This window comes from Spea bombifrons, chromosome 4 (assembly GCF_027358695.1).
Source record: "Spea bombifrons isolate aSpeBom1 chromosome 4, aSpeBom1.2.pri, whole genome shotgun sequence".
Lineage (NCBI taxonomy): Eukaryota > Metazoa > Chordata > Amphibia > Anura > Pelobatidae > Spea > Spea bombifrons.
In genome coordinates, this window is record NC_071090.1 from 114,001,900 (window position 1) to 114,020,235 (window position 18,336).

The 18,336-nt window shown below is 38.3% G+C and overlaps 42 non-coding genes across 42 annotated transcripts; all 42 read right to left on the reverse strand.

The window, feature by feature from the left end:
* Positions 1-272: 272 nt before the first annotated feature.
* On the reverse strand, positions 273-345 carry TRNAV-AAC (transfer RNA valine (anticodon AAC)). The gene has a single exon. It is a non-coding gene; the product is annotated as a tRNA-Val (tRNA).
* A 137-nt stretch (positions 346-482) lies between these two features.
* TRNAV-CAC (transfer RNA valine (anticodon CAC)) lies at positions 483-555 on the reverse strand. The gene has a single exon. It is a non-coding gene; the product is annotated as a tRNA-Val (tRNA).
* Positions 556-1,218: 663 nt separating this feature from the next.
* TRNAV-UAC (transfer RNA valine (anticodon UAC)) lies at positions 1,219-1,291 on the reverse strand. The gene has a single exon. It is a non-coding gene; the product is annotated as a tRNA-Val (tRNA).
* Positions 1,292-1,743: 452 nt separating this feature from the next.
* On the reverse strand, positions 1,744-1,816 carry TRNAV-AAC (transfer RNA valine (anticodon AAC)). Its single transcript has one exon. It is a non-coding gene; the product is annotated as a tRNA-Val (tRNA).
* Positions 1,817-1,953: 137 nt separating this feature from the next.
* On the reverse strand, positions 1,954-2,026 carry TRNAV-CAC (transfer RNA valine (anticodon CAC)). Its single transcript has one exon. It is a non-coding gene; the product is annotated as a tRNA-Val (tRNA).
* A 453-nt stretch (positions 2,027-2,479) lies between these two features.
* On the reverse strand, positions 2,480-2,552 carry TRNAV-AAC (transfer RNA valine (anticodon AAC)). The gene has a single exon. It is a non-coding gene; the product is annotated as a tRNA-Val (tRNA).
* A 137-nt stretch (positions 2,553-2,689) lies between these two features.
* On the reverse strand, positions 2,690-2,762 carry TRNAV-UAC (transfer RNA valine (anticodon UAC)). Its single transcript has one exon. It is a non-coding gene; the product is annotated as a tRNA-Val (tRNA).
* A 453-nt stretch (positions 2,763-3,215) lies between these two features.
* On the reverse strand, positions 3,216-3,288 carry TRNAV-AAC (transfer RNA valine (anticodon AAC)). The gene has a single exon. It is a non-coding gene; the product is annotated as a tRNA-Val (tRNA).
* Positions 3,289-3,425: 137 nt separating this feature from the next.
* On the reverse strand, positions 3,426-3,498 carry TRNAV-CAC (transfer RNA valine (anticodon CAC)). Its single transcript has one exon. It is a non-coding gene; the product is annotated as a tRNA-Val (tRNA).
* Positions 3,499-4,161: 663 nt separating this feature from the next.
* On the reverse strand, positions 4,162-4,234 carry TRNAV-CAC (transfer RNA valine (anticodon CAC)). Its single transcript has one exon. It is a non-coding gene; the product is annotated as a tRNA-Val (tRNA).
* A 663-nt stretch (positions 4,235-4,897) lies between these two features.
* TRNAV-UAC (transfer RNA valine (anticodon UAC)) lies at positions 4,898-4,970 on the reverse strand. The gene has a single exon. It is a non-coding gene; the product is annotated as a tRNA-Val (tRNA).
* Positions 4,971-5,423: 453 nt separating this feature from the next.
* On the reverse strand, positions 5,424-5,496 carry TRNAV-AAC (transfer RNA valine (anticodon AAC)). Its single transcript has one exon. It is a non-coding gene; the product is annotated as a tRNA-Val (tRNA).
* Positions 5,497-5,633: 137 nt separating this feature from the next.
* On the reverse strand, positions 5,634-5,706 carry TRNAV-CAC (transfer RNA valine (anticodon CAC)). The gene has a single exon. It is a non-coding gene; the product is annotated as a tRNA-Val (tRNA).
* Positions 5,707-6,159: 453 nt separating this feature from the next.
* Positions 6,160-6,232, reverse strand: TRNAV-AAC (transfer RNA valine (anticodon AAC)). Its single transcript has one exon. It is a non-coding gene; the product is annotated as a tRNA-Val (tRNA).
* A 137-nt stretch (positions 6,233-6,369) lies between these two features.
* Positions 6,370-6,442, reverse strand: TRNAV-CAC (transfer RNA valine (anticodon CAC)). The gene has a single exon. It is a non-coding gene; the product is annotated as a tRNA-Val (tRNA).
* Positions 6,443-7,105: 663 nt separating this feature from the next.
* On the reverse strand, positions 7,106-7,178 carry TRNAV-UAC (transfer RNA valine (anticodon UAC)). The gene has a single exon. It is a non-coding gene; the product is annotated as a tRNA-Val (tRNA).
* A 453-nt stretch (positions 7,179-7,631) lies between these two features.
* On the reverse strand, positions 7,632-7,704 carry TRNAV-AAC (transfer RNA valine (anticodon AAC)). Its single transcript has one exon. It is a non-coding gene; the product is annotated as a tRNA-Val (tRNA).
* A 137-nt stretch (positions 7,705-7,841) lies between these two features.
* TRNAV-CAC (transfer RNA valine (anticodon CAC)) lies at positions 7,842-7,914 on the reverse strand. The gene has a single exon. It is a non-coding gene; the product is annotated as a tRNA-Val (tRNA).
* A 453-nt stretch (positions 7,915-8,367) lies between these two features.
* TRNAV-AAC (transfer RNA valine (anticodon AAC)) lies at positions 8,368-8,440 on the reverse strand. The gene has a single exon. It is a non-coding gene; the product is annotated as a tRNA-Val (tRNA).
* Positions 8,441-8,577: 137 nt separating this feature from the next.
* On the reverse strand, positions 8,578-8,650 carry TRNAV-CAC (transfer RNA valine (anticodon CAC)). The gene has a single exon. It is a non-coding gene; the product is annotated as a tRNA-Val (tRNA).
* A 663-nt stretch (positions 8,651-9,313) lies between these two features.
* TRNAV-UAC (transfer RNA valine (anticodon UAC)) lies at positions 9,314-9,386 on the reverse strand. Its single transcript has one exon. It is a non-coding gene; the product is annotated as a tRNA-Val (tRNA).
* A 452-nt stretch (positions 9,387-9,838) lies between these two features.
* Positions 9,839-9,911, reverse strand: TRNAV-AAC (transfer RNA valine (anticodon AAC)). Its single transcript has one exon. It is a non-coding gene; the product is annotated as a tRNA-Val (tRNA).
* A 137-nt stretch (positions 9,912-10,048) lies between these two features.
* Positions 10,049-10,121, reverse strand: TRNAV-CAC (transfer RNA valine (anticodon CAC)). Its single transcript has one exon. It is a non-coding gene; the product is annotated as a tRNA-Val (tRNA).
* Positions 10,122-10,574: 453 nt separating this feature from the next.
* On the reverse strand, positions 10,575-10,647 carry TRNAV-AAC (transfer RNA valine (anticodon AAC)). The gene has a single exon. It is a non-coding gene; the product is annotated as a tRNA-Val (tRNA).
* Positions 10,648-10,784: 137 nt separating this feature from the next.
* Positions 10,785-10,857, reverse strand: TRNAV-CAC (transfer RNA valine (anticodon CAC)). Its single transcript has one exon. It is a non-coding gene; the product is annotated as a tRNA-Val (tRNA).
* A 662-nt stretch (positions 10,858-11,519) lies between these two features.
* Positions 11,520-11,592, reverse strand: TRNAV-UAC (transfer RNA valine (anticodon UAC)). The gene has a single exon. It is a non-coding gene; the product is annotated as a tRNA-Val (tRNA).
* A 453-nt stretch (positions 11,593-12,045) lies between these two features.
* On the reverse strand, positions 12,046-12,118 carry TRNAV-AAC (transfer RNA valine (anticodon AAC)). Its single transcript has one exon. It is a non-coding gene; the product is annotated as a tRNA-Val (tRNA).
* Positions 12,119-12,255: 137 nt separating this feature from the next.
* TRNAV-UAC (transfer RNA valine (anticodon UAC)) lies at positions 12,256-12,328 on the reverse strand. The gene has a single exon. It is a non-coding gene; the product is annotated as a tRNA-Val (tRNA).
* A 663-nt stretch (positions 12,329-12,991) lies between these two features.
* TRNAV-CAC (transfer RNA valine (anticodon CAC)) lies at positions 12,992-13,064 on the reverse strand. Its single transcript has one exon. It is a non-coding gene; the product is annotated as a tRNA-Val (tRNA).
* A 453-nt stretch (positions 13,065-13,517) lies between these two features.
* Positions 13,518-13,590, reverse strand: TRNAV-AAC (transfer RNA valine (anticodon AAC)). Its single transcript has one exon. It is a non-coding gene; the product is annotated as a tRNA-Val (tRNA).
* Positions 13,591-13,727: 137 nt separating this feature from the next.
* Positions 13,728-13,800, reverse strand: TRNAV-UAC (transfer RNA valine (anticodon UAC)). Its single transcript has one exon. It is a non-coding gene; the product is annotated as a tRNA-Val (tRNA).
* Positions 13,801-14,252: 452 nt separating this feature from the next.
* TRNAV-AAC (transfer RNA valine (anticodon AAC)) lies at positions 14,253-14,325 on the reverse strand. Its single transcript has one exon. It is a non-coding gene; the product is annotated as a tRNA-Val (tRNA).
* Positions 14,326-14,462: 137 nt separating this feature from the next.
* TRNAV-CAC (transfer RNA valine (anticodon CAC)) lies at positions 14,463-14,535 on the reverse strand. Its single transcript has one exon. It is a non-coding gene; the product is annotated as a tRNA-Val (tRNA).
* Positions 14,536-14,988: 453 nt separating this feature from the next.
* TRNAV-AAC (transfer RNA valine (anticodon AAC)) lies at positions 14,989-15,061 on the reverse strand. The gene has a single exon. It is a non-coding gene; the product is annotated as a tRNA-Val (tRNA).
* A 137-nt stretch (positions 15,062-15,198) lies between these two features.
* TRNAV-CAC (transfer RNA valine (anticodon CAC)) lies at positions 15,199-15,271 on the reverse strand. The gene has a single exon. It is a non-coding gene; the product is annotated as a tRNA-Val (tRNA).
* A 453-nt stretch (positions 15,272-15,724) lies between these two features.
* On the reverse strand, positions 15,725-15,797 carry TRNAV-AAC (transfer RNA valine (anticodon AAC)). Its single transcript has one exon. It is a non-coding gene; the product is annotated as a tRNA-Val (tRNA).
* Positions 15,798-15,934: 137 nt separating this feature from the next.
* TRNAV-CAC (transfer RNA valine (anticodon CAC)) lies at positions 15,935-16,007 on the reverse strand. The gene has a single exon. It is a non-coding gene; the product is annotated as a tRNA-Val (tRNA).
* A 663-nt stretch (positions 16,008-16,670) lies between these two features.
* Positions 16,671-16,743, reverse strand: TRNAV-UAC (transfer RNA valine (anticodon UAC)). Its single transcript has one exon. It is a non-coding gene; the product is annotated as a tRNA-Val (tRNA).
* Positions 16,744-17,196: 453 nt separating this feature from the next.
* TRNAV-AAC (transfer RNA valine (anticodon AAC)) lies at positions 17,197-17,269 on the reverse strand. Its single transcript has one exon. It is a non-coding gene; the product is annotated as a tRNA-Val (tRNA).
* A 137-nt stretch (positions 17,270-17,406) lies between these two features.
* Positions 17,407-17,479, reverse strand: TRNAV-CAC (transfer RNA valine (anticodon CAC)). Its single transcript has one exon. It is a non-coding gene; the product is annotated as a tRNA-Val (tRNA).
* Positions 17,480-17,932: 453 nt separating this feature from the next.
* TRNAV-AAC (transfer RNA valine (anticodon AAC)) lies at positions 17,933-18,005 on the reverse strand. Its single transcript has one exon. It is a non-coding gene; the product is annotated as a tRNA-Val (tRNA).
* Positions 18,006-18,142: 137 nt separating this feature from the next.
* TRNAV-CAC (transfer RNA valine (anticodon CAC)) lies at positions 18,143-18,215 on the reverse strand. The gene has a single exon. It is a non-coding gene; the product is annotated as a tRNA-Val (tRNA).
* Between the last annotated feature and the right edge of the window lie 121 nt (positions 18,216-18,336).

Genomic DNA, 18,336 nt, shown 5'->3' on the forward strand with positions numbered 1-18,336 from the left:
TAAATTTTCTCTGATTTTAAGAACCCTGCCAAGAAGTTTTCATTTTTAGCTCCTTTACAAGAATTTGACTTGGGAGCTTAAACACTCTAAGAATCCCATACAGATCCTTTCAATTTCCTTTCTTTATGAATTTCAGCAATTTCTAACACTGAACAAATGATGTGAACAGCACAGTGATTTCATGGTGCAATGATGGGATTTTCGTGAAGTGAGTAGGTGTTTTTTTAAAATGATTTTCAGCATGCATGACAAAAAGAACTCTACACAAAACATGTTCCTGCCTGGTTTCGAACCAGGGACCTTTTGCGTGTTAGGCAAACGTGATAACCACTACACTACAGAAACTTGACCTGGCTGCAGTTTTCTCACCTCTCTGACAGTACTCCTTCTTTGGAAACATGGTTTAAAAAAACAAAAACAACTCAACGTGTGCTACCTTTGCAAGAAATGCAGGTGTAGTTTTAAATTCATAAAACAATAGTTGTTTCTGCTCGGTTTTGAACCGAGGACCTTTCGCGTGTGAGGCGAACGTGATAACCACTACACTACAGAAACAAATCTGGCAGAAAACACTTTCAAACGCTTTCAGACAATATGTGTTACTAGAAAGTAAGGAGAAAACTACAGGATTGGGTCAGCAAAGTGCTAAGAAACTTCACAGTTGAGTAGGCTACCCCCAGGGAAAATCTGTGACATAGTTATGGTGAAATGTTTACATCCCCTCTACAGTTAAGCTTAAATTTTCTCTGATTTTAAGAACCCTGCTAAGAAGTTTTCATTTTTAGCTCCTTTACAAGAATTTGACTTGGGAGCTTAAACACTCTAAGAATCCCATACAGATCCTTTCAATTTCCTTTCTTTATGAATTTCAGCAATTTCTAACACTGAACAAATGATTTGAACAGCACAGTGATTTCATGGTGCAATGATGGGATTTTCGTGAAGTGAGTAGGTGTTTTTTTTAAATGATTTTCAGCATGCATGACAAAAAGAACTCTCCACAAAACATGCTCCTGCCTGGTTTCAAATCAGGGACCTTTTGCGTGTTAGGCAATCGTGATAACCACTACACTACAGAAACTTGACCTGGCTGCAGTTTTCTCACCTCTCTGACAGTACTCTTTCTTTGGAAACATGGTTTAAAAAAACAAAAACAACTCAACATGTGCTACCTTTGCAAGAAATGCAGGTGTAGTTTTAAATTCATAAAACAATAGTTGTTTCTGCTCGGTTTCGAACCGAGGACCTTTCGCGTGTAAGGCGAACGTGATAACCACTACACTACAGAAACAAAATTGGCAGGGGACACTTTCAAACGCTTTCAGACAATATGTGTTACTAGAAAGTAAGGAGAAAACTACAGGATTGGGTCAGCAAAGTGCTAAGAAACTTCACAGTTAAGTAGGCTACCCCCAGGGAAAATCTGTGACATAGTTATGGTGAAATGTTTACATCCCCTCTACAGTTAAGCTTACATTTTCTCTGATTTTAAGAACCCTGCTAAGAAGTTTTCATTTTTAGCTCCTTTACAAGAATTTGACTTGGGAGCTTAAACACTCTAAGAATCCCATACAGATCCTTTCAATTTCCTTTCTTTATGAATTTCAGCAATTTCTAACACTGAACAAATGATGTGAACAGCACAGTGATTTCATGGTGCAATGATGGGATTTTCGTGAAGTGAGTAGGTGTTTTTTTAAATGATTTTCAGCATGCATGACAAAAAGAACTCTACACAAAACATGTTCCTGCCTGGTTTCGAACCAGGGACCTTTTGCGTGTTAGGCAAACGTGATAACCACTACACTACAGAAACTTGACCTAGCTGCAAGTTTCTCACCTCTCTGACAGTACTCTTTCTTTTGAAACATGGTTTAAAAAAACAAAAACAACTCAACATGTGCTACCTTTGCAAGAAATGCAGGTGTAGTTTTAAATTCATAAAGCAACTGTTGTTTCTGCTCGGTTTCGAACCGAGGACCTTTCGCGTGTGAGGCGAATGTGATAACCACTACACTACAGAAACAAATCTGGCAGAGGACACTTTCAAACGCTTTCAGACGATATGTGTTACTAGAAAGTAAGGAGAAAACTACAGGATTGGGTCAGCAAAGTGCTAAGAAACTTCACAGTTGAGTAGGCTACCCCCAGGGAAAATCTGTGACATAGTTATGGTGAAATGTTTACATCCCCTCTACAGTTAAGCTTACATTTTCTCTGATTTTAAGAACCCTGCTAAGAAGTTTTCATTTTTAGCTCCTTTACAAGAATATGACTTGGGAGCTTAAACACTCTAAGAATCCCATACAGATCATTTCAATTTCCTTTCTTTATGAATTTCAGCAATTTCTAACACTGAACAAATGATGTGAACAGCACAGTGATTTCATGGTGCAATGATGGGATTTTCGTGAAGTGAGTAGGTGTTTTTTTTAAATGATTTTCAGCATGCATGACAAAAAGAACTCTACACAAAACATGTTCCTGCCTGGTTTCGAACCAGGGACCTTTTGCGTGTTAGGCAAACGTGATAACCACTACACTACAGAAACTTGACCTGGCTGCAGTTTTCTCACCTCTCTGACAGTACTCTTTCTTTGGAAACATGGTTTAAAAAAACAAAAACAACTCAACGTGTGCTACCTTTGCAAGAAATGCAGGTGTAGTTTTAAATTCATAAAACAATAGTTGTTTCTGCTCGGTTTCGAACCGAGGACCTTTCGCGTGTAAGGCGAACGTGATAACCACTACACTACAGAAACAAAATTGGCAGGGGACACTTTCAAACGCTTTCAGACAATATGTGTTACTAGAAAGTAAGGAGAAAACTACAGGATTGGGTCAGCAAAGTGCTAAGAAACTTCACAGTTAAGTAGGCTACCCCCAGGGAAAATCTGTGACATAGTTATGGTGAAATGTTTACATCCCCTCTACAGTTAAGCTTACATTTTCTCTGATTTTAAGAACCCTGCTAAGAAGTTTTCATTTTTAGCTCCTTTACAAGAATTTGACTTGGGAGCTTAAACACTCTAAGAATCCCATACAGATCATTTCAATTTCCTTTCTTTATGAATTTCAGCAATTTCTAACACTGAACAAATGATGTGAACAGCACAGTGATTTCATGGTGCAATGATGGGATTTTCGTGAAGTGAGTAGGTGTTTTTTTTAAATGATTTTCAGCATGCATGACAAAAAGAACTCTACACAAAACATGTTCCTGCCTGGTTTCGAACCAGGGACCTTTTGCGTGTTAGGCAAACGTGATAACCACTACACTACAGAAACTTGACCTGTTCGTGGTTTTCTCACCTCTCTGACAGTACTCTTTCTTTGGAAACATGGTTTAAAAAAACAAAAACAACTCAACGTGTGCTACCTTTGCAAGAAATGCAGGTGTAGTTTTAAATTCATAAAACAATAGTTGTTTCTGCTCGGTTTCGAACCGAGGACCTTTCGCGTGTGAGACGAACGTGATAACCACTACACTACAGAAACAAACCTGGAAGAAAACACTTTCAAACGCTTTCAGACAATATGTGTTACTAGAAAGTAAGGAGAAAACTACAGGATTGGGTCAGCAAAGTGCTAAGAAACTTCACAGTTGAGTAGGCTACCCCCAGGGAAAATCTGTGACATAGTTATGGTGAAATGTTTACATCCCCTCTACAGTTAAGCTTAAATTTTCTCTGATTTTAAGAACCCTGCTAAGAAGTTTTCATTTTTAGCTCCTTTACAAGAATTTGACTTGGGAGCTTAAACACTCTAAGAATCCCATACAGATCCTTTCAATTTCCTTTCTTTATGAATTTCAGCAATTTCTAACACTGAACAAATGATGTGAACAGCACAGTGATTTCATGGTGCAATGATGGGATTTTCGTGAAGTGAGTAGGTGTTTTTTTTAAATGATTTTCAGCATGCATGACAAAAAGAACTCTCCACAAAACATGTTCCTGCCTGGTTTCAAATCAGGGACCTTTTGCGTGTTAGGCAATCGTGATAACCACTACACTACAGAAACTTGACCTGGCCGTGGTTTTCTCACCTCTCTGACAGTACTGTTTCTTTGGAAACATGGTTTAAAAAAACAAAAACAACTCAACGTGTGCTACCTTTGCAAGAAATGCAGGTGTAGTTTTAAATTCATAAAACAATAGTTGTTTCTGCTCGGTTTCGAACCGAGGACCTTTCGCGTGTGAGGCGAACGTGATAACCACTACACTACAGAAACAAATCTGGCAGAAAACACTTTCAAACGCTTTCAGACAATATGTGTTACTAGAAAGTAAGTAGAAAACTACAGGATTGAGTCAGCAAAGTGCTAAGAAACTTCACAGTTGAGTAGGCTACCCCCAGGGAAAATATGTGACATAGTTCTGGTGAAATGTTTACATCCCCTCTACAGTTATGCTTAAATTTTCTCTGATTTTAAGAACCCTGCCAAGAAGTTTTCATTTTTAGCTCCTTTACAAGAATTTGACTTGGGAGCTTAAACACTCTAAGAATCCCATACAGATCCTTTCAATTTCCTTTCTTTATGAATTTCAGCAATTTCTAACACTGAACAAATGATGTGAAAAGCACAGTGATTTCATGGTGCAATGATGGGATTTTCATGAAGTGAGTAGGTGTTTTTTTTTAAATGATTTTCAGCATGCATGACAAAAAGAACTCTACACAAAACATGTTCCTGCCTGGTTTCAAATCAGGGACCTTTTGCGTGTTAGGCAATCGTGATAACCACTACACTACAGAAACTTGACCTGGCTGCATTTTTCTCACCTCTCTGACAGTACTGTTTCTTTGGAAACATGGTTCAAAAAACAAAAACAACTCAACGTGTGCTACCTTTGCAAGAAATGCAGGTGTAGTTTTAAATTCATAAAACAATAGTTGTTTCTGCTCGGTTTCGAACCGAGGACCTTTCGCGTGTAAGGCGAACGTGATAACCACTACACTACAGAAACAAATCTAGCTGGGGACACTTTCAAACGCTTTCAGACAATATGTGTTACTAGAAAGTAAGGAGAAAACTACAGGATTAGGTCAGCAAAGTGCTAAGAAACTTCACAGTTGAGTAGGCTACCCCCAGGGAAAATCTGTGACATAGTTATGGTGAAATGTTTACATCCCCTCTACAGTTAAGCTTACATTTTCTCTGATTTTAAGAACCCTGCTAAGAAGTTTTCATTTTTAGCTCCTTTACAAGAATTTGACTTGGGAGCTTAAACACTCTAAGAATCCCATACAGATCATTTCAATTTCCTTTCTTTATGAATTTCAGCAATTTCTAACACTGAACAAATGATGTGAACAGCACAGTGATTTCATGGTGCAATGATGGGATTTTCGTGAAGTGAGTAGGTGTTTTTTTTAAATGATTTTCAGCATGCATGACAAAAAGAACTCTACACAAAACATGTTCCTGCCTGGTTTCGAACCAGGGACCTTTTGCGTGTTAGGCAAACGTGATAACCACTACACTACAGAAACTTGACCTAGCTGCAGGTTTCTCACCTCTCTGACAGTACTCTTTCTTTTGAAACATGGTTTAAAAACACAAAAACAATTCAACATGTGCTACCTTTGCAAGAAATGCAGGTGTAGTTTTAAATTCATAAAGCAACTGTTGTTTCTGCTCGGTTTCGAACCGAGGACCTTTCGCGTGTGAGGCGAATGTGATAACCACTTCACTACAGAAACAAATCTGGCAGAGGACACTTTCAAACGCTTTCAGACAATATGTGTTACTAGAAGGTAAGGAGAAAACTACAGGATTGGGTCAGCAAAGTGCTAAGAAATTTCACAGTTGAGTAGGCTACCCCCAGGGAAAATCTGTGACATAGTTATGGTGAAATGTTTACATCCCCTCTACAGTTAAGCTTACATTTTCTCTGATTTTAAGAACCCTGCTAAGAAGTTTTCATTTTTAGCTCCTTTACAAGAATTTGACTTGGGAGCTTAAACACTCTAAGAATCCCATACAGATCATTTCAATTTCCTTTCTTTATGAATTTCAGCAATTTCTAACACTGAACAAATGATGTGAACAGCACAGTGATTTCATGGTGCAATGATGGGATTTTCGTGAAGTGAGTAGGTGTTTTTTTTAAATGATTTTCAGCATGCATGACAAAAAGAACTCTACACAAAACATGTTCCTGCCTGGTTTCGAACCAGGGACCGTTTGCGTGTTAGGCAAACGTGATAACCACTACACTACAGAAACTTGACCTGTTCGTGGTTTTCTCACCTCTCTGACAGTACTCTTTCTTTGGAAACATGGTTTAAAAAAACAAAAACAACTCAACGTGTGCTACCTTTGCAAGAAATGCAGGTGTAGTTTTAAATTCATAAAACAATAGTTGTTTCTGCTCGGTTTCGAACCGAGGACCTTTCGCGTGTGAGGCGAACGTGATAACCACTACACTACAGAAACAAATCCTGAAGAAAACACTTTCAAACGCTTTCAGACAATATGTGTTACTAGAAAGTAAGGAGAAAACTACAGGATTGGGTCAGCAAAGTGCTAAGAAACTTCACAGTTGAGTAGGCTACCCCCAGGGAAAATCTGTGACATAGTTATGGTGAAATGTTTACATCCCCTCTACAGTTAAGCTTAAATTTTCTCGGATTTTAAGAACCCTGCTAAGAAGTTTTCATTTTTAGCTCCTTTACAAGAATTTGACTTGGGAGCTTAAACACTCTAAGAATCCCATACAGATCCTTTCAATTTCCTTTCTTTATGAATTTCAGCAATTTCTAACACTGAACAAATGATGTGAACAGCACAGTGATTTCATGGTGCAATGATGGGATTTTCGTGAAGTGAGTAGGTGTTTTTTTTAAATGATTTTCAGCATGCATGACAAAAAGAACTCTACACAAAACATGTTCCTGCCTGGTTTCAAATCAGGGACCTTTTGCATGTTAGGCAATCGTGATAACCACTACACTACAGAAACTTGACCTGGCTGCAGTTTTCTCACCTCTCTGACAGTACTCTTTCTTTGGAAACATGGTTTAAAAAAACAAAAACAACTCAACGTGTGCTACCTTTGCAAGAAATGCAGGTGTAGTTTTAAATTCATAAAACAATAGTTGTTTCTGCTCGGTTTCGAACCGAGGACCTTTCGCGTGTAAGGCGAACGTGATAACCACTACACTACAGAAACAAATCTGGCAGGGGACACTTTCAAACGCTTTCAGACAATATGTGTTACTAGAAAGTAAGGAGAAAACTACAGGATTGGGTCAGCAAAGTGCTAAGAAACTTCACAGTTAAGTAGGCTACCCCCAGGGAAAATCTGTGACATAGTTATGGTGAAATGTTTACATCCCCTCTACAGTTAAGCTTACATTTTCTCTGATTTTAAGAACCCTGCCAAGAAGTTTTCATTTTTAGCTCCTTTACAAGAATTTGACTTGGGAGCTTAAACACTCTAAGAATCCCATACAGATCCTTTCAATTTCCTTTCTTTATGAATTTCAGCAATTTCTAACACTGAACAAATGATGTGAAAAGCACAGTGATTTCATGGTGCAATGATGGGATTTTCGTGAAGTGAGTAGGTGTTTTTTTTAAATGATTTTCAGCATGCATGACAAAAAGAACTCTACACAAAACATGTTCCTGCCTGGTTTCGAACCAGGGACCTTTTGCGTGTTAGGCAAACCTGATAACCACTACACTACAGAAACTTGACCTGTTCGTGGTTTTCTCACCTCTCTGACAGTACTCTTTCTTTGGAAACATGGTTTAAAAAAACAAAAACAACTCAACGTGTGCTACCTTTGCAAGAAATGCAGGTGTAGTTTTAAATTCATAAAACAATAGTTGTTTCTGCTCGGTTTCGAACCGAGGACCTTTCGCGTGTGAGGCGAACGTGATAACCACTACACTACAGAAACAAATCTGGAAGAAGACACTTTCAAACGCTTTCAGACACTATGTGTTACTAGAAAGTAAGGAGAAAACTACAGGATTGGGTCAGCAAAGTGCTAAGAAACTTCACAGTTGAGTATTCTACCCCCAGGGAAAATCTGTGACATAGTTATGGTGAAATGTTTACATCCCCTCTACAGTTAAGCTTAAATTTTCTCTGATTTTAAGAACCCTGCCAAGAAGTTTTCATTTTTAGCTCCTTTACAAGAATTTGACTTGGGAGCTTAAACACTCTAAGAATCCCATACAGATCCTTTCAATTTCCTTTCTTTATGAATTTCAGCAATTTCTAACACTGAACAAATGATGTGAACAGCACAGTGATTTCATGGTGCAATGATGGGATTTTCGTGAAGTGAGTAGGTGTTTTTTTAAAATGATTTTCAGCATGCATGACAAAAAGAACTCTACACAAAACATGTTCCTGCCTGGTTTCGAACCAGGGACCTTTTGCGTGTTAGGCAAACGTGATAACCACTACACTACAGAAACTTGACCTGGCTGCAGTTTTCTCACCTCTCTGACAGTACTCCTTCTTTGGAAACATGGTTTAAAAAAACAAAAACAACTCAACGTGTGCTACCTTTGCAAGAAATGCAGGTGTAGTTTTAAATTCATAAAACAATAGTTGTTTCTGCTCGGTTTTGAAACGAGGACCTTTCGCGTGTGAGGAGAACGTGATAACCACTACACTACAGAAACAAATCTGGCAGAAAACACTTTCAAACGCTTTCAGACAATATGTGTTACTAGAAAGTAAGGAGAAAACTACAGGATTGGGTCAGCAAAGTGCTAAGAAACTTCACAGTTGAGTAGGCTACCCCCAGGGAAAATCTGTGACATAGTTATGGTGAAATGTTTACATCCCCTCTACAGTTAAGCTTAAATTTTCTCTGATTTTAAGAACCCTGCTAAGAAGTTTTCATTTTTAGCTCCTTTACAAGAATTTGACTTGGGAGCTTAAACACTCTAAGAATCCCATACAGATCCTTTCAATTTCCTTTCTTTATGAATTTCAGCAATTTCTAACACTGAACAAATGATGTGAACAGCACAGTGATTTCATGGTGCAATGATGGGATTTTCGTGAAGTGAGTAGGTGTTTTTTTTAAATGATTTTCAGCATGCATGACAAAAAGAACTCTCCACAAAACATGCTCCTGCCTGGTTTCAAATCAGGGACCTTTTGCGTGTTAGGCAATCGTGATAACCACTACACTACAGAAACTTGACCTGGCTGCAGTTTTCTCACCTCTCTGACAGTACTCTTTCTTTGGAAACATGGTTTAAAAAAACAAAAACAACTCAACGTGTGCTACCTTTGCAAGAAATGCAGGTGTAGTTTTAAATTCATAAAACAATAGTCATTTCTGCTCGGTTTCGAACCGAGGACCTTTCGCGTGTAAGGCGAACGTGATAACCACTACACTACAGAAACAAATCTGGCAGGGGACACTTTCAAACGCTTTCAGACAATATGTGTTACTAGAAAGTAAGGAGAAAACTACAGGATTGGGTCAGCAAAGTGCTAAGAAACTTCACAGTTGAGTAGGCTACCCCCAGGGAAAATCTGTGACATAGTTATGGTGAAATGTTTACATCCCCTCTACAGTTAAGCTTAAATTTTCTCTGATTTTAAGAACCCTGCTAAGAAGTTTTCATTTTTAGCTCCTTTACAAGAATTTGACTTGGGAGCTTAAACACTCTAAGAATCCCATACAGATCATTTCAATTTCCTTTCTTTATGAATTTCAGCAATTTCTAACACTGAACAAATGATGTGAACAGCACAGTGATTTCATGGTGCAATGATGGGATTTTCGTGAAGTGAGTAGGTGTTTTTTTAAATGATTTTCAGCGTGCATGACAAAAAGAACTCTACACAAAACATGTTCCTGCCTGGTTTCGAACCAGGGACCTTTTGCGTGTTAGGCAAACCTGATAACCACTACACTACAGAAACTTGACCTGTTCGTGGTTTTCTCACCTCTCTGACAGTACTCTTTCTTTGGAAACATGGTTTAAAAAAACAAAAACAACTCAACGTGTGCTACCTTTGCAAGAAATGCAGGTGTAGTTTTAAATTCATAAAACAATAGTTGTTTCTGCTCGGTTTCGAACCGAGGACTTTTCGCGTGTGAGGCGAACGTGATAACCACTACACTACAGAAACAAATCTGGAAGAAGACACTTTCAAACGCTTTCAGACACTATGTGTTACTAGAAAGTAAGGAGAAAACTACAGGATTGGGTCAGCAAAGTGCTAAGAAACTTCACAGTTGAGTATTCTACCCCCAGGGAAAATCTGTGACATAGTTATGGTGAAATGTTTACATCCCCTCTACAGTTAAGCTTAAATTTTCTCTGATTTTAAGAACCCTGCCAAGAAGTTTTCATTTTTAGCTCCTTTACAAGAATTTGACTTGGGAGCTTAAACACTCTAAGAATCCCATACAGATCCTTTCAATTTCCTTTCTTTATGAATTTCAGCAATTTCTAACACTGAACAAATGATGTGAACAGCACAGTGATTTCATGGTGCAATGATGGGATTTTCGTGAAGTGAGTAGGTGTTTTTTTTAAATGATTTTCAGCATGCATGACAAAAAGAACTCTACACAAAACATGTTCCTGCCTGGTTTCGAACCAGGGACCTTTTGCGTGTTAGGCAAACATGATAACCACTACACTACAGAAACTTGACCTGTTCGTGGTTTTCTCACCTCTCTGACAGTACTCTTTCTTTGGAAACATGGTTTAAAAAAACAAAAACAACTCAACGTGTGCTACCTTTGCAAGAAATGCAGGTGTAGTTTTAAATTCATAAAACAATAGTTGTTTCTGCTCGGTTTCGAACCGAGGACCTTTCGCGTGTGAGGCGAACGTGATAACCACTACACTACAGAAACAAATCCGGAAGAAAACACTTTCAAACGCTTTCAGACAATATGTGTTACTAGAAAGTAAGGAGAAAACTACAGGATTGGGTCAGCAAAGTGCTAAGAAACTTCACAGTTGAGTAGGCTACCCCCAGGGAAAATCTGTGACATAGTTATGGTGAAATGTTTACATCCCCTCTACAGTTAAGCTTACATTTTCTCTGATTTTAAGAACCCTGCTAAGAAGTTTTCATTTTTAGCTCCTTTACAAGAATTTGACTTGGGAGCTTAAACACTCTAAGAATCCCATACAGATCCTTTCAATTTCCTTTCTTTATGAATTTCAGCAATTTCTAACACTGAACAAATGATGTGAAAAGCACAGTGATTTCATGGTGCAATGATGGGATTTTCGTGAAGTGAGTAGGTGTTTTTTTTAAATGATTTTCAGCATGCATGACAAAAAGAACTCTACACAAAACATGATCCTGCCTGGTTTCAAATCAGGGACCTTTTGCGTGTTAGGCAATCGTGATAACCACTACACTACAGAAACTTGACCTGGCTGCAGTTTTCTCACCTCTCTAACAGTACTGTTTCTTTGGAAACATGGTTTAAAAAACAAAAACAACTCAACGTGTGCTACCTTTGCAAGAAATGCAGGTGTAGTTTTAAATTCATAAAACAATAGTTGTTTCTGCTCGGTTTCGAACCGAGGACCTTTCGCGCGTAAGGTGAACGTGATAACCACTACACTACAGAAACAAATCTAGCTGGGGACACTTTCAAACGCTTTCAGACAATATGTGTTACTAGAAAGTAAGGAGAAAACTACAGGATTGGGTCAGCAAAGTGCTAAGAAACTTCACAGTTGAGTAGGCTACCCCCAGGGAAAATCTGTGACATAGTTATGGTGAAATGTTTACATCCCCTCTACAGTTAAGCTTACATTTTCTCTGATTTTAAGAACCCTGCTAAGAAGTTTTCATTTTTAGCTCCTTTACAAGAATTTGACTTGGGAGCTTAAACACTCTAAGAATCCCATACAGATCCTTTCAATTTCCTTTCTTTATGAATTTCAGCAATTTCTAACACTGAACAAATGATGTGAACAGCACAGTGATTTCATGGTGCAATGATGGGATTTTCGTGAAGTGAGTAGGTGTTTTTTTTTAATGATTTTCAGCATGCATGACAAAAAGAACTCTACACAAAACACGTTCTTGCCTGGTTTCGAACCAGGGACATTTTGCGTGTTAGGCAAACGTGATAACCACTACACTACAGAAACTTGACCTAGCTGCAGTTTTCTCACCTCTCTGACAGTACTCTTTCTTTGGAAACATGGTTTAAAAAAACAAAAACAACTCAACGTGTGCTACCTTTGCAAGAAATGCAGGTGTAGTTTTAAATTCATAAAACAATAGTTGTTTCTGCTCGGTTTCGAACCGAGGACCTTTCGCGTGTAAGGCGAACGTGATAACCACTACACTACAGAAACAAATCTAGCTAGGGACACTTTCAAACGCTTTCAGACAATATGTGTTACTAGAAAGTAAGGAGAAAACTACAGGATTGGGTCAGCAAAGTGCTAAGAAACTTCACAGTTGAGTAGGCTACCCCCAGGGAAAATCTGTGACATAGTTATGGTGAAATGTTTACATCCCCTCTACAGTTAAGCTTAAATTTTCTCTGATTTTAAGAACCCTGCTAAGAAGTTTTCATTTTTAGCTCCTTTACAAGAATTTGACTTGGGAGCTTAAACACTCTAAGAATCCCATACAGATCCTTTCAATTTCCTTTCTTTATGAATTTCAGCAATTTCTAACACTGAACAAATGATGTTAACAGCACAGTGATTTCATGGTGCAATGATGGGATTTTCGTGAAGTGAGTAGGTGTTTTTTTTAAATGATTTTCAGCATGCATGACAAAAAGAACTCTCCACAAAACATGTTCCTGCCTGGTTTCAAATCAGGGACCTTTTGCGTGTTAGGCAATCGTGATAACCACTACACTACAGAAACTTGACCTGGCCGTGGTTTTCTCACCTCTCTGACAGTACTGTTTCTTTGGAAACATGGTTTAAAAAAACAAAAACAACTCAACGTGTGCTACCTTTGCAAGAAATGCAGGTGTAGTTTTAAATTCATAAAACAATAGTTGTTTCTGCTCGGTTTCGAACCGAGGACCTTTCGCGTGTGAGGCGAACGTGATAACCACTACACTACAGAAACAAATCTGGCAGAAAACACTTTCAAACGCTTTCAGACAATATGTGTTACTAGAAAGTAAGTAGAAAACTACAGGATTGAGTCAGCAAAGTGCTAAGAAACTTCACAGTTGAGTAGGCTACCCCCAGGGAAAATATGTGACATAGTTCTGGTGAAATGTTTACATCCCCTCTACAGTTAAGCTTACATTTTCTCTGATTTTAAGAACCCTGCTAAGAAGTTTTCATTTTTAGCTCCTTTACAAGAATTTGACTTGGGAGCTTAAACACTCTAAGAATCCCATACAGATCCTTTCAATTTCCTTTCTTTATGAATTTCAGCAATTTCTAACACTGAACAAATGATGTGAACAGCACAGTGATTTCATGGTGCAATGATGGGATTTTCGTGAAGTGAGTAGGTGTTTTTTTTTAATGATTTTCAGCATGCATGACAAAAAGAACTCTACACAAAACACGTTCTTGCCTGGTTTCGAACCAGGGACCTTTTGCGTGTTAGGCAAACGTGATAACCACTACACTACAGAAACTTGACCTAGCTGCAGTTTTCTCACCTCTCTGACAGTACTCTTTCTTTGGAAACATGGTTTAAAAAAACAAAAACAACTCAACGTGTGCTACCTTTGCAAGAAATGCAGGTGTAGTTTTAAATTCATAAAACTATAGTTGTTTCTGCTCGGTTTCGAACCGAGGACCTTTAGCGTGTAAGGCGAACGTGATAACCACTACACTACAGAAACAAATCTGGCGGGAGACACTTTCAAACGCTTTCAGACAATATGTGTTACTAGAAAGTAAGGAGAAAACTACAGGATTGGGTCAGCAAAGTGCTAAGAAACTTCACAGTTGAGTAGGCTACCCCCAGGGAAAATCTGTGACATAGTTATGGTGAAATGTTTACATCCCCTCTACAGTTAAGCTTACATTTTCTCTGATTTTAAGAACCCTGCTAAGAAGTTTTCATTTTTAGCTCCTTTACAAGAATTTGACTTGGGAGCTTAAACACTCTAAGAATCCCATACAGATCATTTCAATTTCCTTTCTTTATGAATTTCAGCAATTTCTAACACTGAACAAATGATGTGAACAGCACAGTGATTTCATGGTGCAATGATGGGATTTTCGTGAAGTGAGTAGGTGTTTTTTTAAATGATTTTCAGCATGCATGACAAAAAGAACTCTACACAAAACATGTTCCTGCCTGGTTTCGAACCAGGGACCTTTTGCGTGTTAGGCAAACGTGATAACCACTACACTACAGAAACTTGACCTATTCGTGGTTTTCTCACCTCTCTGACAGTACTCTTTCTTTGGAAACATGGTTTAAAAAAACAAAAACAACTCAACGTGTGCTACCTTTGCAAGAAATGCAGGTGTAGTTTTAAATTCATAAAACAATAGTTGTTTCTGCTCGGTTTCGAACCGAGGACCTTTCGCGTGTGAGGCGAACGTGATAACCACTACACTACAGAAACAAATCTGGAAGAAGACACTTTCAAACGCTTTCAGACACTATGTGTTACTAGAAAGTAAGGAGAAAACTACAGGATTGGGTCAGCAAAGTGCTAAGAAACTTCACAGTTGAGTAGGCTACCCCCAGGGAAAATCTGTGACATAGTTATGGTGAAATGTTTACATCCCCTCTACAGTTAAGCTTAAATTTTCTCTGATTTTAAGAACCCTGCCAAGAAGTTTTCTTTTTTAGCTCCTTTACAAGAATTTGACTTGGGAGCTTAAACACTCTAAGAATCCCATACAGATCATTTCAATTTCCTTTCTTTATGAATTTCAGCAATTTCTAACACTGAACAAATGATGTGAACAGCACAGTGATTTCATGGTGCAATGATGGGATTTTCGTGAAGTGAGTAGGTGTTTTTTTAAAATGATTTTCAGCATGCATGACAAAAAGAACTCTACACAAAACATGTTCTTGCTTGGTTTCGAACCAGGGACCTTTTGCGTGTTAGGCAAACGTGATAACCACTACACTACAGAAACTTGACCTGTTTGTGGTTTTCTCACCTCTCTGACAGTACTCTTTCTTTGGAAACATGGTTTAAAAAAACAAAAACAACTCAACGTGTGCTACCTTTGCAAGAAATGCAGGTGTAGTTTTAAATTCATAAAACAATAGTTGTTTCTGCTCGGTTTCGAACCGAGAACCTTTCGCGTGTGAGGCAAACGTGATAACCACTACACTACAGAAACAAATCTGGAAGAAGACACTTTCAAACGCTTTCAGACACTATGTGTTACTAGAAAGTAAGGAGAAAACTACAGGATTGGGTCAGCAAAGTGCTAAGAAATTTCACAGTTGAGTAGGCTACCCCCAGGGAAAATCTGTGACATAGTTATGGTGAAATGTTTACATCCCCTCTACAGTTAAGCTTAAATTTTCTCTGATTTTAAGAACCCTGCTAAGAAGTTTTCATTTTTAGCTCCTTTACAAGAATTTGACTTGGGAGCTTAAACACTCTAAGAATCCCATACAGATCCTTTCAATTTCCTTTCTTTATGAATTTCAGCAATTTCTAACACTGAACAAATGATGTGAACAGCACAGTGATTTCATGGTGCAATGATGGGATTTTCGTGAAGTGAGTAGGTGTTTTTTTTAAATGATTTTCAGCATGCATGACAAAAAGAACTCTACACAAAACATGTTCCTGCCTGGTTTCGAACCAGGGACCTTTTGCGTGTTAGGCAAACGTGATAACCACTACACTACAGAAACTTGACCTGTTTGTGGTTTTCTCACCTCTCTGACAGTACTCTTTCTTTGGAAACATGGTTTAAAAAAACAAAAACAACTCAACGTGTGCTACCTTTGCAAGAAATGCAGGTGTAGTTTTAAATTCATAAAACAATAGTTGTTTCTGCTCGGTTTCGAACCGAGGACCTTTCGCGTGTGAGGCGAACGTGATAACCACTACACTACAGAAACAAATCTGGTAGAAAACACTTTCAAACGCTTTCAGACAATATGTGTTACTAGAAAGTAAGGAGAAAACTACAGGATTGGGTCAGCAAAGTGCTAAGAAACTTCACAGTTGAGTAGGCTACCCCCAGGGAAAATCTGTGACATAGTTATGGTGAAATGTTTACATCCCCTCTACAGTTAAGCTTACATTTTCTCTGATTTTAAGAACCCTGCTAAGAAGTTTTCATTTTTAGCTCCTTTACAAGAATTTGACTTGGGAGCTTAAACACTCTAAGAATCCCATACAGATCCTTTCAATTTCCTTTCTTTATGAATTTCAGCAATTTCTAACACTGAACAAATGATTTGAACAGCACAGTGATTTCATGGTGCAATGATGGGATTTTCGTGAAGTGAGTAGGTGTTTTTTTTAAATGATTTTCAGCATGCATGACAAAAAGAACTCTCCACAAAACATGTTCCTGCCTGGTTTCAAATCAGGGACCTTTTGCGTGTTAGGCAATCGTGATAACCACTACACTACAGAAACTTGACCTGGCTGCAGTTTTCTCACCTCTCTGACAGTACTCTTTCTTTGGAAACATGGTTTAAAAAAACAAAAACAACTCAACGTGTGCTACCTTTGCAAGAAATGCAGGTGTAGTTTTAAATTCATAAAACAATAGTTGTTTCTGCTCGGTTTCGAACCGAGGACCTTTCGCGTGTAAGGCGAACGTGATAACCACTACACTACAGAAACAATTCTGGCAGGGGACACTTTCAAACGCTTTCAGACAATATGTGTTACTAGAAAGTAAGGAGAAAACTACAGGATTGGGTCAGCAAAGTGCTAAGAAACTTCACAGTTAAGTAGGCTACCCCCAGGGAAAATCTGTGACATAGTTATGGTGAAATGTTTACATCTCCTCTACAGTTAAGCTTACATTTTCTCTGATTTTAAGAACCCTGCTAAGAAGTTTTCATTTTTAGCTCCTTTACAAGAATTTGACTTGGGAGCTTAAACACTCTAAGAATCCCATACAGATCATTTCAATTTCCTTTCTTTATGAATTTCAGCAATTTCTAACACTGAACAAATGATGTGAACAGCACAGTGATTTCATGGTGCAATGATGGGATTTTCGTGAAGTGAGTAGGTGTTTTTTTTAAATGATTTTCAGCATGCATGACAAAAAGAACTCTACACAAAACATGTTCCTGCCTGGTTTCGAACCAGGGACCTTTTGCGTGTTAGGCAAACGTGATAACCACTACACTACAGAAACTTGACCTAGCTGCAGTTTTCTCACCTCTCTGACAGTACTCTTTCTTTGGAAACATGGTTTAAAAAAACAAAAACAACTCAACGTGTGCTACCTTTGCAAGAAATGCAGGTGTAGTTTTAAATTCATAAAACAATAGTTGTTTCTGCTCGGTTTCGAACCGAGGACCTTTCGCGTGTGAGGCGAACGTGATAACCACTACACTACAGAAACAAATCTGGCAGAGGGCACTTTCAAACGCTTTCAGACGATATGTGTTACTAGAAAGTAAGGAGAAAACTACAGGATTGGGTCAGCAAAGTGCTAAGAAACTTCACAGTTGAGTAGGCTACCCCCTGGGAAAATCTGTGACATAGTTATGGTGAAATGTTTACATCCCCTCTACAGTTAAGCTTAAATTTTCTCTGATTTTAAGAACCCTGCTAAGAAGTTTTCATTTTTAGCTCCTTTACAAGAATTTGACTTGGGAGCTTAAACACTCTAAGAATCCCATACAGATCCTTTCAATTTCCTTTCTTTATGAATTTCAGCAATTTCTAACACTGAACAAATGATGTGAACAGCACAGTGATTTCATGGTGCAATGATGGGATTTTCGTGAAGTGAGTAGGTGTTTTTTTTAAATGATTTTCAGCATGCATGACAAAAAGAACTCTACACAAAACATGTTCCTGCCTGGTTTCGAACCAGGGACCTTTTGCGTGTTAGGCAAACGTGATAACCACTACACTACAGAAACTTGACTTGTTCGTGGTTTTCTCACCTCTCTGACAGTACTCTTTCTTTGGAAACATGGTTTAAAAAAACAAAAACAACTCAACGTGTGCTACCTTTGCAAGAAATGCAGGTGTAGTTTTAAATTCATAAAACAATAGTTGTTTCTGCTCGGTTTCGAACCGAGAACCTTTCGCGTGTGAGGCGAACGCAATAACCACTTCACTACAGAAACAAATCTGGAGGAAGACACTTTCAAACGCTTTCAGACACTATGTGTTACTAGAAAGTAAGGAGAAAACTACAGGATTGGGTCAGCAAAGTGCTAAGAAACTTCACAGTTGAGTAGGCTACCC